At 40.7% G+C, this 12,878-nt stretch overlaps 1 protein-coding gene across 2 annotated transcripts in view; it reads right to left on the bottom strand.

Annotated features, from left to right (window-relative positions):
- ITCH (itchy E3 ubiquitin protein ligase) overlaps window positions 1–11,420 on the bottom strand; it is a 142,486-nt gene extending 131,066 nt beyond the window's left edge. For both annotated transcript variants that reach the window (XM_042980570.1, XM_042980571.1), the window contains exons 1-2: window positions 11,317–11,420; window positions 7,278–7,354 (exon numbers count right to left, since the gene is read on the bottom strand). The gene's annotated coding sequence lies outside the window, so the exon portion shown is untranslated. The remainder of the gene's footprint in view (window positions 1–7,277; window positions 7,355–11,316) is intronic.
- Between the last annotated feature and the right edge of the window lie 1,458 nt (window positions 11,421–12,878).

Raw genomic sequence — 12,878 nt, forward strand, 5'->3', positions numbered from 1 at the left:
ATGGGCAAAGGACTTGAGCAGACATTTCTCAAAAAATATACTAGCAGCTAGTAAGTACATGAAAAGACAATATCATTAATCATTAGAGAAATGAAAATCAAAACTACAAAGAGATACCTATTCACTCATTAGGATGATTATTTAAAAACAAAACAGAAAATAACAAATGTTGGTTTAAGTGTGGAAAACAGGAATTCTTGTGCACTGCCAGTGGGAATTTAAAATGGTATAGCTGCTATGGAAAACAGTATGGTGGTTCCTCAAAAAATTAAACACAGAATTACCGCACGATCCCGGAATTCCATTTCTAGGGATATACCTAAAAATACTGACTCAGAACAGCACCCACATTCATAACATCATTATTCACAATAGCCAAAAGGTGAAAATAAGCTAAATGTCCATCAACAGATGAATGGATAAAATGTGATACACACATAAAATGGAATATTAGCCTTAAAAAGGAATGAAATTCTGACACATGCTAACACATGAACCTGAAGACATGCAAAGTGAAACAAGCCAAACATAAAGGACAAATAATGTATGATTCCACTTACATGAGGTTCCTAAAATAGTCAAATTCTATACAGAGACAAAAAGTAGCATAGTGGTTACCAGGGGTTGAAGGAAGGGGAATGGTTGAGTTATTTTTTAATATGCACTGAGTTTCAGTGAGATGATGAAAAACCTCTTGAGGATGCACAATGGTAATAGCTACACAACAAAGTGAATGAACTTAATGTCACTAAACGAAACACTTAAAAATGGTTGGGGCACCTGGGTGGCTCAGTTGGTTAAGCGCCCAACTTTGGCTCAGGTCATGATCTCACAGTCTGTGGGTTCGAGTCCCGTGTTGGGCTCTGTGCTGACAGCCTGGAGCCTGCTTTGGATTCTGTGTCTCCCTCTCTCTCCGCCCCTCCCCCATTTGTGCTCTCTCTCAAATAAATGTTAAAAAAAATTTTTTTGTAAATGGTTAAAATGGTCAATTTTATGTCATGTATATTTTACCACAATAAGAAACAAACAAAAAATAATCAGGACGGATAAGTTCATCATTTTCATTGTTACTACAGATGAAAATATCAATTTATATGGTAAAATAAACTTACAGGGCTGACTGAACATAAGCACTCCATTGTTTCATTCCCTCCTGAAACACCACCAAAACAAAATAAAGAAACACAGTAAAAAACCCTCAAGGACAAAGACAAAGGGCAAGGAGATAACAGCAGATAAAAGCAACACTCTAGACAAAGAAAAGCCGTAGTAACTAAGTTCTGCACATTTCAATATATATATTGAATACAGTTTTTAATTAAGACCTGTAGTAAATATCTTTCCTCCAAAAAAAATTTAAGAACAGAAAAAGATAATCTGGGATTTCCTTTTGACTACTGACTTTCCACAGAAACAAATGCAGCTAATCCCTCTCTCGTGTTCCTTGCCTTCCCACTTCCAAAGCTATCTATAATTAAATGAATCACCTGGAAATCCCTTTCAATATTCAGAATAAATGAATTCCAAAAACTAGGTTAGACCATGCTTACAAAAAAAATCTCTTCTCCATAAATGAGACTTAGATTTAGCTCAAATCTATTCACCCTACTGCTGCATCTCTCTGACGACAGCAACTTTTTGTACTTTTCAGAGGTTCGGTTCAGTACTTTTATTCATCAATGAGGGAAATATTGCTGCATCTCAAGTATTCTTAATACTCAGGCTACATCTGACATACTACTCAGCTTACTTACCAAAAAGCCTACTTAGAATAACTACATTTGGCATTTTAGCCAAGGAATAACTTCCCTGCAACATGTCACAAAAATTTTCATGAGAAACTATAAACAAGCCAAAAGACCTAGTGAAAATAAAATCCTAAAAATCACTTTCTAAAGTTATACAGGATACACATTCCACCTTTCTACAACATTTATCAGTTTCTTTAAACATTCTAGATCATGAATTAATTATCATGTCAAGTTTCTGCAGCAAAATTCTATATCTTTCCCACGAGCACGCTATTTGTCAGTGTTTCCAAACTTTGGTAAATACAAAAATTCCACGTATAAAGTCTAATGAAACTTAATAGAGGTTAACAGAGATCACCAAAAATCCAAAACTAGAAATGTGATAAGCAGCTAAACTACTTTGTTTCCTCTTTTATCTATTCTACTTGTGCAAGCCAGGAAATCATAAGACTATGTATGTGATCCATCAATAAGGAGGGTGCTAGGGCTGAGAGAGTGATAAAGCAAGATCCATAACATGAAAAAGGAGGGATAATAGTATTATCTTCACGTATCCCAGTTTTTACAAAAGAATGAATAGGGGAAAAGCTTTCACAACTGGCCCTCTTTATCTACTGCAGGGTCCCACTGTCACAGGGTGACCCATATATATGCTTTTGTGTCTTATACAATCTTTTGTCCTTTCCTTTTCATTCCCACTATCACCTGCCTCCCTAGCCTCGTCACCTTGCCTCCAGAAACTACCAACCCTAGTAAATTCTGTAGACCTCAATATTACCTAATAAATTGCCATAAAATACCATTTTATCCTGTCAGTCAATAGGACTTAAGGTTATCCCAAAACAAGAAGTCTGGTCTTTTAATTTTTCCAAGCTTTCTTGTATTACCAGGCCCACATACAGCCTCTTCAAACTAATCTAAACTCCAACTAATCTACTCACTGTACTACTACCATCTGAAGTCCATTCCAGTCTCCATACCTTTGCCCATTCTGAATTCCACTCTTAAATAACTTTCCTCCTCCTCTCTGCCTTAATAATTATTCTGCATACTTCTCATTCAGCCCTAGACTGCTCTGAGGTATTGCATGAACTGTTTTAAAACTTTATGTGGGTAAGGACTTTCTTCCCAGAAGGCAGGGAACATGGGTTATGATGCAAAAAGTCAAGCGCCAGAACAGAGGTTGCAAAGTGGCAACCCATAAGACAAATCCTACCCACAGTGGTGATTTGCTTGGCCCACAGTGTTTATATTATGATTTCAAAAGTTGCCAATGTTAAAAAAGTAAATAAATAAAAGGTTTCTCACAAAACCTAGATTCCCTGCTTCTGTTTAGAAAAAAAAAGATATTCAGGCCACACGTCGTCCTGTACTCCCCACTAGGTCAATAGTTAGCCGATACTGAATTACACTTTTTTTTAAATGTTTGTTTATTTATTTATTTTGAGAGGGAGGGAGAGAGAGAGAGAGAGCACACACATGAGCAGAGGAGAGTCAAAGAGACAGGAAGAGAGAATCCTAAGCAGGCTTCAGGCTCTGTCAGCACAGAGCCTGGAGTCTGCTTCAGATTCTGTGTCTCCCTCTCTGTCTGCCCCTCCCCTGCTCACACTTTGTCTCTCTCTCTCAAAAATAAACAAACATTTAAAAAAAAAAAAGTTGGACGCTTAACCAACTGAGCCATCCAAGCACCCCATGAATTATGTATTTTTTATTGGTTAAAATGGTCAATTTTACCTTTAACTTTTTAAAAGGATAAACCAAAGGAGCGCCTGGGTGGCTCAGTCGGTTGAGCGTCCGACTTCAGCTCAGGTCATGATCTCCCTGTCCGTGAATTCGAGCCCCATGTCAGGCTCTGTGCTGACAGCTCAGAGCCTGGAGCCCACTTCGGACTCTGTCTCCCTTTCTTTCTGCCCCTCCCCTGCCTGCTCTCTGTCTCTCTCTCAAAAATAAGTAAATGTTAAACACATTTTTTAATAAAATAAATAAAAAATTAAAAGGTAAGCCAAAGCTACTTAACAGCTACCTCATTAGAGGAACATGAATTCCCTAGTTCACTTAATCCCGACCTGATCATTATTATTTAAAATGTTCATTTAGCCCTTATAGGCATTTAAATTTACAATGCTCACCCTAGATAAGCTTACTTTATGAATTAATGAATTGAGACAATAATTTTAAGACAAGGTTGGTAGGAATGATAATAACAGTAGCAACTAATACTTGAACCAACTATTGTTCAAGCAAAAATACATTATCTTATTTAATCCACACAACCATATAGAGTAATATGCTATTACTATTCCTAGTTTACAGATGAGGAACTTGCCCAAAGTCATCCTCCAATGCATGGTAGAGCCAAAATTCAAAACCAAACTCCAGTACACATTGTTAACCCCTACAATATGATTCCTTTCGAGTAGCATCCTCTCCTCTGTGACTAACTGGATTCCCTGGAACAACTAATCAAGGCTAAATTATAGATCTTACTCTTTCTCTGAATGAATAAGAAGCAAACCAAAGTCCACCTAAACATGCCATCCAGATGGCATTTGGATATTTTCCATATCTTAAAAGAAAAATTTCTCTGTCACTGACAGAAAAAACGTCAGATCCAATAAAATATACATTTTCGCAGAAAGCAAGTATGTTATCAAACATTTCTGGAGTGTGGCAAGCTCAAATATGCATATGAATTCTTAGATTAAAACCATGAAGTGATGATACAGTATAAAACTTCCTGGGACAGAAGGGAAAATTAGGGTAAGCAGTTTCCAGATGTGAAAAAATACTCGAACTTTCTTGAGGGCAGGGACTGCTTTTTTTTCAGCATGAGTCTCTACAATACACAGCACAGAGCAGCACTTAGCACATATTCAATTATATTAAAGGAAGCAAAAGACTAAAGTTAGTACTTTAAACTGCAATGCAGTGTGATCTTCATTATAGTATTTATCACCTTGCTTTTTATAATAATTACTGGTAAGGAGCACCTGGGTGGCTCAGTCGGTTAAGCATCTGACTTCGGCTCAGCTCATGATCTCACAATCCTGGGATCCATGTCAGGCTCAGTGCTGGGCTGGGTGTGGAGTTGGCTTGAGATTCTCTCTCTCTCTCCCCCTTTCTCTCCACCCCTCCCCTCCATAAATAAATAAACATAAAAAAAAAAAAAAAAAAAAAGACTGGGTGAGGCCCTGGGTGGCTCAGTCTGTTAAGCTTCAGGTCACGATCCTTCAGGTCAGAATCTTGTGGTAGATGGGTTCCTGCTGACAGCCCAGAGCCAGGAGCCTGCTTTGGATTCTGTGTCTCCCTCTCTCTCTCTGCCCCTCCCCTGTTTGCTCTCTCTTTCTCTCTCTCCCTCTCAAAAAGAAATAAACATTAAAAAATAAAAAGAATAGGGGGACCTGGGTGGCTCAGTCAGCTAAGCGTCTGACTTTGGCTCAGGTCATGATCTCACGGTTTGTGGGTTTGAGCGCCATGCTGGGCTCTGCGCTGACAGCTCAGAGCCTGGAGACTGCTTTGGATTCTGTGTCTCCCTCTCTCTGCTCCTCCCCAAATTGTGCTAAGATAAAATAAAAATTTAAAAATTTTTTAATAAAAATAAAAAATTTTTAAAGAAGACTTCCATTTCTTTAAAAAAAAAAAAAAAAGATATTTCTAAGGCCTATCTTATATTGTGATATCAAGAAAGCCCTAAAAAATTAGTGAGTCAGCCCATGAAACACAAAATATAATCAAAGAGTGAGCTAGAAGAAAACTGAGAGATCATCATGTTCAATACCTTTAATAGACAAGTGAGGTAGCGGAGGCCCAGGGATTTAAGTGAATTGCCCAAGACTACAGAACTAAGTAACAAGTAATACCAAGGATAGAACCCAGGTCTCCTGAATGTTGCCCTAGTTTTCTTTCCACAAAGAACTATTCTGTGAGCTCAGGATGCAGTGGATACTTTTGGAAATATTTTAAAGATACTTGGTATGGAGAATGATCTTTCCCAACACATAACTTTTTGTGAGGTATTACATCACCATTAAAGAAATGAAAGCTGCCTTGTTCTTTTGCTGCAGATAACACCATCTCCTTCCCCCCCCCCCTTTTTTTTTGCTCTATGTATTTTTCATTTTCATGTATTTCCTTTCATTATTTTTGAGAATTCTTCTCACCATGTCTTGTTTATCTACTTTCCCTCTTAGCCACTTCCTTTCCTACTATCTTTCACAAAGCTCCCCCTATCTCCTTCCTTTCTCTCCATAATTATAAAAAAGAACAGAGTAAGCACACATTTTTTAATAGCAATGGCCATGGACACCATAACAAGCAAATCATAGTCTTGGTCTCTAAGCATTTACAGGACAATTAACAAAAATACAAACACAAAGGGTCACACAGAGGTATGAATAAACACTGATGTTTATGGTGAAGAAAGGAATCTAAGTATGGATAGGACATTTATATGAAGAGAAGTGGTAATGATAACAAAGAGCCGCAAGGTTAGAGTGAGGCAAGTGAAAGGGACAACTCTTTGTCCTATTCAGCTTTCTCACCTACCAATTCATTAGTTCTACTTCATTCACTCCTTATTCTCTTCCTGTTTGACTGTTATCATGCTCTACTTTTCTTTCTTATCCAGTAGTCTTCTTTTTCTCTCTCCTGATCCTTTAAAGTGAATTTGTCCTGTTCTCATGTTTTCCTTCTCAGTATTACTGCCAATGACTGTCCTTGTAGACTCAGATAATGTCTTAAGTTGTAAATTCATTTTTTTCTGAAGCTTTAACTTGTATTATTTTATTTGAGCCTCACAACAATGTCAGAAAGTCAGGCAGAAATCAATGCATCTATTTTACAGATATATAAACTGAGTCCAGGCAAGATTAAATAACTTGTCAAAAGTCAGTTTGTCAGTGGCAGAATCAAATCAGAACCCCAGACCTTTTCTTTCCAAGTCCTCTAATCTTTTTCCGCTTCATCATGTTGCCTTCTTTTTACTTACACTTTTTAACTGTACACCTGCACATATCTGGACAAGAATACGCAGAATAAATGTTTATAAAACAGCGCTAAGTGGGAAAAGTATATGTTCAAGAAAACTAGAAAAACAGAGAAGTCAAGGACGCCTGGTTTGGCTCATTCGGTTAAATGTCCAACTCTTGATTTCTGCTCAGGTCATAATCTGACATCATGGTCATGAGATCAAGCCCCACAGTACACTCAGTGCAGAGCTTGGAGCAGGCCTGGGATTCTCTCTCTCCCTCTCTCTCTACCCTTCCCCCGCAAACTCATTCTCTCTCTCTCTCTCAAATAAATAAACTTAAAAAAGAAAAAAAAAGTCAGAGCACCTAAAGTAAGGGCAAAGTGTGGCTCACAGGTTAATGCTTATAGAGGAGACTCGGTTTCAGATCCAAGTGGAAACTGCCTATTTCTTCAACATCCTCTTTCTCCTACCTCCCTCCCCACAGCAGTTATATGACCAGAGCTCACCCTCTGCACCATTCCTGCCCCCCAATCTCTTTCACAGGCCTGCCACCATACCTGAAGTTCTCACAGCTGGAGTCACTTCTTTGGGTTAAGGCGTTGTCTCCAGAAGGCCACTGTTAAATGCATGTTACCTGAGAGGGGAAGGAGGGTCCATTAACATGTTATTCCTATGGTTAAACATATCAGATTAGCAATGACCTTGGGAACCTGACAACACAATGTCTTTTTAAGTTTCATGGAAAAGGGGTACCTGGCTGGCTCATTTGGTAGAGCATGTGACTCTTAATCTTGGGGTCATGAGTTCATGCCCTATGTTGGACACAGAGATTACTTGAAAAAAATAATAAAATAAAAGTTTCATGGGATAGATCATTGGGGGAGGGGAGATAGATAGTTTTTGATAGGGCAGGCAGGATAAAGTGAGTCAAGGGGAAAAGGACCCAAACATAGTATGGGGATGAAGTCCACCTGGCTATGATGTCTACATGACAAAATGAGGATGGCAATATAAGCATATACTCTAACTATTGGGGTCACCGTAAGGATGATCCCTGCAACTTGGGAGGCTCCTAGGGATAGGAAAAGAAAAAGCACTTCAAGGATCAGAGTATAGTCAGTTCTGAATGCAAAAGAGCTGAAGTGGCAGCACTTTTCCAAATACAGAGCACTGCTAAACAGAAGGAAGAACAGCTCCTAGTTAATGACTACTAGTTGTGAGGCTAGTTTCCAACCCAATATTTTTAGCTGAGGGCCGATCTACTAACCAGATAATACTGTAATTCAATTCTGCAAATCCCCCACCTGCTAATTTATATTGACTCAAAACTAGCTTCATGTACAGCTACAAAAACCAACATGACTTTACTAAGCGCTTATTATGAGCCTAGAATTTGGCGAAATGCTGTAAGTATGAAAGAAAGAAAGAAAGAAAGAAAGAAAGAAAGAAAGAAAGAAAGAAAGAAAGAAAGAAAAAAGAAAGTAAGTCAGTTATATACTTTTGCCTTAACTCACATAAAGGAAACCAATCCCCAAACCTAAAACTGAGAGAATGGTGAGAAACAAGGAAGTGAAAAAAAAAAGCAGAAAACAAAAAAACCACAAACAGGTGACTACTTCCTATCAGTACTAACAACAAATGTCTTAAGTCAGAATAAATACAACAAAATTTACTTCTAGGCCAAAGTTCCTTGTCAAACTCTTACCTAAACAGTCAAGAGGCACAGGCTAGAAATACCCTTTTTCTTTCGGTCTAATACCAAAAGCTCTTTAGCAGCACACATTCATCTTGATAACACTGGAGAATAACAAACTAAGAGTTACAAACTCAGTTCTACTTCTAGCTCTAACTCTTAACTACTTTTAGGTAAATTATTTAACCTGTTTTGGATTTTTTTTTTAAACAGAAAACTAATAGGTTGAACTAGTCTAAGGATGGCATATACCTGGCACATACATCTCCCACTAGATAACTGTGTCCACAGAAAGCATCACTAATCAATCATAACTCACTTTCCCAGAGAATACATATGACCCAAATCCTTCTCAATACCATGCTTCTGGCAGCTATTTCAAAGTTTGGTTGGTCCATAAACCAAAATATATTTGCCACCATGGACTAAATAGTCCCTGCAATCTCTTCCAACTCTAAAATTCTAATACCAAGTTTCTGAGTGTGAGAGAAAAACACTTCAAACAATCTTAGATCAATAGTGTTGATAGTCATAAATTTCAGTCTAATCTCCAAGCTCCCCTCCAAACTGCACCCAATCTGGTTTTAACTTTTCAAAAGTGCTAATGAACAATACATTCTCATACCATTAATATATATAACTTGGCAATGTTATTCAGATTTGCTAATGGGTTCTTTATACAGAACAAGAGTCTTTTACCCAGTCTGGTCCTAAAAATTCCTCATCCAAAAATATGGCAACAATAATGCATTAGTAAATAACTAAATCCAATCCCTTGATCATCCCCACAGCCTCCCTCCAAAATCAAGCCTTTTCACCTCTCAGCTAGACTTCTGCAATAGCCATTTTCCATCCTTTTACTCTCATTACCAGAGCAATCTTTCTACAACACACGTACTGAGATCACTTTCCCGTTTAAAATCTGAATCCACTGCTAACATAAAATTCGAGTTTTTTAGCGTCATGCTTAGAACTTTTCATATGGTTACCTCCTTTTACCTTTCTGACCTCATGTCCCACAATGCTCTCCTTCCCCATCCCACTCCCTGAACCCTTTTTCTCCTACAATCTTCTGCATTTACACACAGCATTGTGTTTCCACTGTCCTATCCATCCTTTTCCCCACCCTTATCACACTCCTATTCATCATCTAAGACCCAACAGGACCAGGAGCAGTTCCCGTGACCTCCTGTGACCTCCTCGGCCAACCCCGGACAGAACTGGTCACTTCCTCTTTGGTCTCAAAGCTTTTTGAGAATTCCTTGGTAGGTCCACAGTACCGTTTGCCTCAGTGGTTCCCAAGATCAATGGAATTTCCTGAGGCATGTTTTAAAAAAAAAAAAAAAAAAAAATTCTTCAGGGCCAAAGCAGACCTACTAAATCAATCTCAGGAAAGGAGATCCTGGAATTTCTATTCTAATGGGCAAATTTGGGAACTACTGGTTTGTCTCTTCCAATAGATGAAAAGAATTTTTTAAAAAGAATTTAGAAATGATTCCCTCTAGAATACTGTGAAAAAGTATTTTGCACTTGTTTTTTATTTCATATCCTTTCTGACTTGATTCATATACTGAACATGAAGGAATTATTTTTGGACTCACACCCAAAAAACTTACATTCTCTGTTTAAAAACAGCAGTTGAATTTCCACCTTCATTTCTAATCTTAAGAATGAAGTAACTGTACCTCGAGTACATCTATGAATACACAGTGCAGGCTCTCAGCAATCTGCCATGAGAACTTTATTTCAACTGAGAAATCCTTAGCTGATTTTGAAGGTGGAAATACACTGCCTTTACACTTGCTTAAAATCGAATTATATTAGTAATAGATGTGGGAGACCCTAACTAAGTGCAATGATAAGTGGCTGGCACCAGTGCCTCATGAATTTTCAAAGAAAAAAAATCCCACTCTTCTGCCTCAACACTCACTCCCAAAAAGGTATACTGAAGCTGTATGTAGAACCATGGCAGAAAACGTAACAAGATTAAGATACGCATACAACCAACAAACTAGTTGAGTTGTTACTGGGAAATCGTGAATTTCGGGTGGTTTGCACGTTCACCTTGTTACACCTCTTTAGGCCCAAAGTCTACCTTCAGCGCACAAACCCTGTGTTTCTCTTTGAGTCGTGGCCCTGGACTGCGTCTGAACATTTGAGTTCCCCGCTTAGTTCCCCCTAAGTCACGTCCTCCTCACGTTTCGACCTTTAGAATACGTTCACAGCTACTTTTTTCTTTTCTCTGCTAAAGAAAAGGACACTCAAGGGGGAGGGCAGTGACAGCTCCCACGTCTGCAAAACTCGACGCCGGGAGGTGCCGACGGGGCAGCGGGCGCCGAAAAGGGCGCCGGGGCCGGGACCACCACGATGGGGGACAATGGAGGGAGGAGGGGAGTGGAAGAAAGAGGAGGCAGCCGCTATGCTGGGCCAGCCTCGCGACTAGGGGCTCCAAAAAGTCTCGGTAAGGCCAGCCGAGCGTCAGGTGGGCCCGGCCGCCGCCCCTCACAGGGCCACGTCGGCCGGAGCGGCCGCTGCCGCCGGGCCCGAGCGTAGGCCGGGCCGCGGGAGAGTGGCCCCCGGCGGGGCTGAGGGGCGCGGGGCCGGACCCTGCTGGCGCCCGCCACGGCCCAGCCCTCTCACTACTTGACGCCAGCAAGGCGAGGGGCTCCCCCACGCCGCCGGCCAGACAGTGGCTCCTCCGCGCCTCCGGCCAACCCACCCCTCGGCCACTAGCCCGGGCTCCCCGCGCCCCCCACGGGCACCGGCTCCGTGAGAGAGCAGTGGTGGCTCTAAGGACCCCACCCGCGCGCCCGCACTCCTCCACTCCTGGTTCTCCTCGGACACTCTCATGCGGGCTACCCCCTCTACCCAGAACTGCCCCCAGTCCGCCCGCCGGTGTTTACCGGGACTCGGGGCGGCGACGACTCCTCAGTCCCTCGACTAAGATGGCAGCCGGTCCCGAGCCCCGACCACAGCGACTAGAGCGAGTTGGCGGCCAACGCGCAGGCGCTCCGGCTCGGCAGGGATGTGGACCACAGGCCCCAGAAGGCCTTGCGCACCGGCCAGAAGGGTTGGCAGGAGCTGCGGAGTGCAGCTACAGCGGAGTTTGCTCGCCTCTAGATGGGAGGGACTCTGGGATTGCTCCCAACCGCTCTAGGCGTTTTTCGGGGTTTTTTTTTTTTTTTGTTTTTTTTTGTTTTTTTAAAGCACCCTCCTTCCCCCAGCCGCTAAAGATTGTAGCTGTGATTTCCAAACGCCAGTGTATATCAGAATCACCTGAAGTGCTTGTTGAAACTTTGGGGTCCCACCCCCAAAGTTTCTCTTTCAGCAGATCTGGGACGGGATCTAATTACTTGCATTTCTAACTCTGGTGTGCTACTGGTGGGGAATCACACTTTGAAAAACACTGCATTATAGTTTAGTTCTTAAGAAAGTACACTGGGGAGTTACATTGAGTTTAAATCCTCCTTTTAACAGGGTGAGCTTAAGGATGATGAAAACATGTTACGGGTAAGTGGTGCCAACGTGGCAGGTGTTCTAAGAGCTGACCAATAAGCATCTTTAAACCTTCTAACAAATCTTTGAAGAAAGTACATTATTCTCACTTTACAGATGCATAAACCAAGTCACAAGCTGGGTACCAACCCAGGCAGTCTAGCTTCAGAGTCCATCCGCTTAACTTCTTCATGAGTTTGTGAGAATTAAAAGGCTGTGCAAGCAGATTCAGAGACCCAGCTAAGTGCTTAGTAATTAGTGACCTTCGCTATTATTGTTTACCCTATTTCCTTCTAATGAAGATATTTTACCATCTGGAAAGTCACTTTTGTTTCTCAAAGTGTGTTCAAATCTTTATGTCAGTGTCTCCTGCAATGGACTTAGGAGAGTTTGTTAATGGTACAGATTCCGGGACCCTACCCCATTTAGAATCTCCAGGGCAGTGGTTCTCAAACTTCAGTGCCCATCAGAATCACTTGAAGGATTTGTTAAACCATAGATTGCAGGGCCCCACCCCCAGAATTTCTGGTTCAGTAGGTCTGGGGTCAGGCCTGAGAATTTGCATTTTTTAATTTTAGTTTATTTATGTATTTTGAGAAAGAGACAGAGAAAGTGAACAGGGAAGGGGAAGAGAAAAAGTGAGAGAATCCCAAGCAGCATCCCCACTGTCAGTGCAGAGCCAGATGTGAGCTCGAACTCACAAACTGTGAGATCATGACTTGAACTGAAACCAAGAATCAGGCATTTAACCCACTGAGCCACCCAGGCATCTGAGAATTTGCATTTTTAACCACAGACCACACTTGAAGAATCACTGCTGTAGGACAGTGTTTTTCAACCTTTTTTAAATTATTATCTCTCTAATGAATATTTTTAGACATTTTCCCCTAATTATCCCCATGAAATTTCAGTATCACAAATGTACTGTATATCTATTAATGTATCATATGTATACATGTGCTTTTACATA

The sequence above is a fragment of the Panthera tigris genome, chromosome A3 (genome assembly GCF_018350195.1).
Source record: "Panthera tigris isolate Pti1 chromosome A3, P.tigris_Pti1_mat1.1, whole genome shotgun sequence".
NCBI lineage: Eukaryota > Metazoa > Chordata > Mammalia > Carnivora > Felidae > Panthera > Panthera tigris.